Raw genomic sequence first — 6000 nt, 5'->3', positions numbered from 1 at the left:
AAATTTATCGCAATCTTCAACATCGGCGTCTTCGCAATAATCCAGAATATCCTCGTTTTTTATCCTCCAAGTTCCCCAGGAGCTACCATCGGTGATTAAATTTTCCAGCCTGTATTGATATTTTTTATCGATATAAAATGAATCCGTTGCGACTCTTACCGCGATATCAGAAAATTTATTTATCATCGATAGCAAATTTATACTTACATAAGCGAGCATCGATGACCGTAAATGCGTATACTGTGCTGATTCTCCGTCAAGGTAACTAATCACGGTACCTAACTTTGCTCCGTCAATGATAATATTCTCTCTGTTACAAAATATTCCTCGTGATACCGTATCGGCGATTATAAAATCCATCTCGGCGTCGTTGATAAACAACCTAGCGTGTCGATGTTTGTGATCAACGGATCCACCTTGAGTAAATTTACCAATTATTTTTCTTCCGATATCTTTCGCGTTGTCACAATCTGTCGGTAGCCACACATCGGTCTGTTTCCTATACGATATAATCGCCTCGCTCACTGTCAACGATACTAACATCGACGAATCCAGCATATATCTCAACAACACCGTAGGAACCCAACGGCGCTGAGAGAAATGCCGACCAAACCAAATATAACAAATTTTATGTAAATTTTCAGCAAATTCGAACGAAGTAACACAAGCGAATCCGGTCATGGCAAAATCAGGCAACGGTCCGTTAATCGCTACCCTTGTCATTTCGTTGGTAGGATGGCCGAATTTAACAAAATAGTCTGCACAATCGCCATATCCAAGGAAACTTCCAGGATAACACGCGCTCATGTCAACGGAGATCATATCTTCGAAATAGTACTTGGTATTCCACAATCCGCCATGGCCGTACTCGATACAACTAAGTTGAATATCAGCGAGGAATTCGTTCCTTGTAGGTTTCCACGAGTTTTTTTCTCTAGCGGCGTGAGCGGCCACAGACGGAATTGTGAAGCAATTTGTCAGTAATTGATCGGGATTCGATGAATATTTCACCGCGAGATTTTTCATCGACTCGTGTAATATCTCATCCCGGTAAATATCGCCGCATGGCAAGATAAATTGATCGTATTTTTCTTCACTCGAGAACAACCAAATCGATATTGGATCAGATGCGCTTAATTTTTTGATAAATCTGAACATGGCATCGGAATTGTCCTTCGCAGAAAATTCCGTAGAATTTTCCACGGGATAAAATTTAACAACACGATCTCGCGGAAATATCATCACCGATTGCGTCCACGCATGTGAGTTGTGATCGACAATCTCGATTGGCGCTCCTCGAGATTTATACGGCGACGAGTATAATATTTCTCCCGATAACGTTTTCACCGTAATAGGAAATTTAAGTTTTTTACTCAACGCAGCTACATCGTCCACAGATGCACCATCAGCGACGGTCTTCGCCCATGCGTTAATTTTATTCAGCCTCAACTGGGTCAAACCAGATCCACGTCGGGCGTTTTTCATGTGCTCGATAACGCGCTCGGCCACGCAGTTTATCATCGGTGATTCTTTCATCGCAGGTAGATTTTTCACATCCGGGTTGTTATTTAGCCGATAAATACCATAAACAACTGCACTAGATGGATACGCTCTGGCGTAATAAGGACTATCGATTCCAAGTAACAACCCAGGTTTGGAGTTTTTATCGAGAACAACATTTTTCTTACCGCCACGCACTGGATCTCGTTTATCGCGAATAATCCAGATATCGTCGGGCATTTGTGCGATAAATTTTATTCCAAAGATAAATCGCTCCTCGGAATGTTCGGATTTTATGTGTTCGATTATTTTCTTGGCTCGTTCCAGATTCATCGTAGCATCAATGGAATTTGTTTTCCAAGTCGACCAAGTGTGAACGGCTCCATCGTCGAAAAATTCTCTCTTCGCCCGATCAACTTCAGGTATAATATATTCTGCCTCATCAAGATCAAATGCGTCCATGATTATATTTTAGACAAATGTTTAAATATAATGAATCAATGCAAGTGGATATTAATCGGCTCAACAAAATTCTGTGACAAATCCTGCAGAGGCGATTATTGCGGCGCTCATATACACGCAATTCGGCGTGGTAGCAAAGGACCACAACGTTGCTTAGTTTGTCAAGTTGGCACTCGAGGAAAAACTCGATTGTGTCTGGCCTGCGGAGGGAAAAATTATCGGGAATTGCGTCGATATTATGAAAAAAGATCCTCGTCGGTTATAACATGCGAAGAAGATTATATTAATCGATTTCAAGCCAATAACGATTTAGACAAATAGATTATCATATATGAATCCAAAATCAACGATTACATACGAGTTTAAATCTCATCCTACGATCGCGGGATACGAGGCATCATCGGATGGTGTTGTCAGACATATCAGAACGAGGAAAAATGTTGGTAGTTTTAATAAATTTGGCTATCTCAGATTTACCGTCAATGTGAGTAAAAGAAGATGGACGAATTATCTCAGTCATAGGTTTGTATTTGAGTGTTTTCACGGACCAATAGAAATCGGTCTTGTTATCGATCATATCGACGGAAATAAAGCTAATAATAAATTATTTAATCTTCGAGTGGTAACTCAGAAGGTAAATTCCAAATTTGGTAACGGCGGTGGACGATCAGCCAAGGCTGTCAAATCGATAAATCAAGAAACAAACAAAAAAACTTGTATTTACATCGATGAATGCCGCCGCAAAACATTTCGGTATTCATCCGAATTCCGTGCGACTTGTAGCAGAAAAAATTCAAAACGCAGCATTTTCATATGAATTCGGCGCTTGGATCAAATTTTCTTATATTCAGATAATTTCAGACTCAGAAAGTGAAATCAAAGATTTTTGAAAATTAATTGAATATTACAAAAATTATATAATGAACGAGGAAAACGTAAATAACATCATCGAGGCTATCGAAAATCTGAGAAAAAAAAATATAAATTTATCCTCAGATTTGGACGCAGGTAAAATCCGGTCCGAATTTGAGACGATCGTCCAAGGAAAGCTCGAATACAGATACACGCTACTGTCAGAATATAAATTCATAAAGAAAATCCAGATTGCCATGTACCAATCGCTTGCGACAGTCAACGATGATCAAATCGAGGATTTCGTTAAATTATCGACGCTGGTAGAAAAAGTTAGATCGATTTTGTCCGACGAATACGAGTCAAGAAAAATTACAAGCTCGCGCGTCAGGCAGCTAAAAAAGCTGGTCGATGAAAGTAAAATTAGCGTCAAAGATTCTTGAAGATTCTTAAAAATCTTTGATTTTCATTCTTGCCACAAAAAAAAAACAAAATTTCAAGAATCTTAAGAATCTTAAGAATCTTCGATTCTAATTCTAATTCTAATTTTTATTATTTTTTTTATTCATTTTACTGAAATTGTACAATTTTCTTATTTCTGACTACCATTTACCACAGCAGATTTGCTAAATTATATAAATTACTCAATTTGACGGGTATTTACCCCAGCAGATTCACGAAATTATGTAAATTGCTCAATTTGACGGGTATTTACCCCATCAAAAACATAAAATTACACAAATTTCTTAATTTCCCTGATTTTTATTATTTTTTTTTATTTATTTACTGAATTAATTTATTTACTGAAATTGTGCAATTTTCTTAATTTTGACGGGTATTTACCCCATCAAAAACATAAAATTATATAAATTACTCAATTTGACGGGTATTTACCCCAACAGATTTACGAAATTATATAAATTACTCAATTTGAAGGGTATTTACCCCATCAAAATTAAAAAAATTTACTAATTTTGAAAAATTTCCTTGGGTTTTATTAATTTTTTTGGCCATTTTTCTTTGGCGGAAAGATCAAAAATCTTCGATTTTCACGATCTCACCAGCAAATTGATACTCAGCGTTTCTCCGCGTATATCAAGTAAATGTCCATTTTGGTCCGTCAGTTTGAAATTTATCCTTGATAATAATCGATTGTGACATCGTAGGTAGAATGGATTTACTGGCTCTTTTATTATCAAAAAACCCGGAGATGCGCTAGGTGAAAACGAATATAAGATAAATCCCTGCTGTGCCTGCTCTGACACAGACGAATCCACGTTGTAGCTACCTTCGACGACATCCGCGTGAAGATAAATCGCGATAACTTCCGTTATGTTAACGATACCTGGCGAGATATGCCGCCCTTGCCCGGCAGGATCATCATTGTGTTTGAGAATCGATTCTGATTGTGTTTTTTTAGTCCACGCGGCATGTAATTTCGGAAATAAATCATCGATGGTATCAGTGACGGATTTTCTCATTTTATCAACATCATAATCGGGAAATTTGAAATTTGGTAGCGTTTCCTCGGTTAATCCAAATACTCTCATGAATTTTTGTTTTTCTCCTGAATTTCTGATCAACTCGAATTTGCTAATAGGAAGAACATAATCGGCAATTGATATATCGTCGACTATCGCCCGAATGAACATACCATGATAATATTCAACATCATTCGCGAGTTGATTTAAAATCTTCACGCGTCCGATAATTTCGCTACATGAACCTGATTTATTTAAGATGCATTCATGAAAGGATTCCCGCAATAAATTTAATTGTAATTTATGTTCTTGAATAAATTCGTCGAGGGTTTTTCTTACCAAGATACCGTCTATGGGGAATATTATCCTGTTAATATTGGTAGCGTCGAAGATTTTCACACCGGGGGGAATTTTAGGAAGAGGCAACCACGAGAGAATTCTTTCGTCCCTAAAAGTAAAAGCGAACACCACCAGGTTAAATTTGTGGTTGTTCATGAGGTTGATGGCGCTGTGGATCAGAGGTTTATGTTTGATATCTCCGTACCATCCTTCGTCGGTGGTAAAATCTGATTTTTTTGGCTCCGGTAGCTCTGGAGGAGCTTCTTCGTGCCAACCTGGAATAATAAAATCAGATTTTTCTGGTTTTGCCAGAGGTGCGATTTCGGGCCAACCTAGAACTGTCCTAATCGATGACTGGTAAATATCAACGATATATGGCGATTTTACCTCGATTATCGACGACAACGTTGGATCGTGCGAGGATATTTTTATTCCTGGAGTAGCATCGCCGGTTATATTTGATATCCTACTGGTAAGTTCCTTATCTAGTTGCTCAATTTCGTAACTGCCTGTTGGTATGCCAACGACGATCCAATCGGGAGTTCCATCGGGACGGTTTTTATTGGCAAAAACAAGCGAATTATTCGATGATAATCTACCGAATGATTTCGATCTAACATTGGGCCAGCTATTATAGACGCGTAACTGTGACAGCGCAATTTCCTTGACGCTAATTGGTATTGGAAAATCGATACTAAATTCCGGCCTGGTTGAGCTTGCCGATATCAGCGTCGTTATCGGCGGTGTCGTGTTTGTCACGATTTGAGTTAGTTCGGACATTATTGATATTCATTTGTTCAATCTCGGAGTAGATATTTACCATCACAGAAAATTCTAGATCGGATATAACGCCGTCGTTGAGACTCTCAGAAAGCAGCGATGATAATTTCGAATACGCCTCGTTGACCTGGGATAGTTTACTCGTGTACAGGGATAATTTTTCATTTGTGCATGATGATATTTTTTTTGCGATAATATTGAGAACACCGGCGATTGTCGTTGTCGATGAGATTATTATCGTTGCTACGATTGGCGCGATTGTTGTTACCGCGGATAAGATTATACCTGCACCGGCGATTACTGCACTTACCGCGTACACAGCAACATCGATGGCAATTAATCTGCGTTGATATTTCTTTATTTTTACCTGATACTCGTCGAGGAGCTTTTTTAGCGAATCCTGCCATGAACGCGTCTGATTGTATCGGTAGTCCGATGCTGTCATTATTGATTAGGTTATCCAACTAAATGAGTATGTTTTGGAAATATATTCGATAATTACAAAATAATCGATCGGGGTTGTTATTGTTCTATCTGGCGGTTCTAGTGTGAACATTTCAACGGTACGTTCATTCATCAAAATATT

This window comes from Sinohyriopsis cumingii, chromosome 8 (assembly GCF_028554795.1).
Source record: "Sinohyriopsis cumingii isolate HCF-2022 chromosome 8, ASM2855479v2, whole genome shotgun sequence".
Lineage (NCBI taxonomy): Eukaryota > Metazoa > Mollusca > Bivalvia > Unionida > Unionidae > Sinohyriopsis > Sinohyriopsis cumingii.
Note: the sequence above shows the minus strand (reverse complement) of the source record.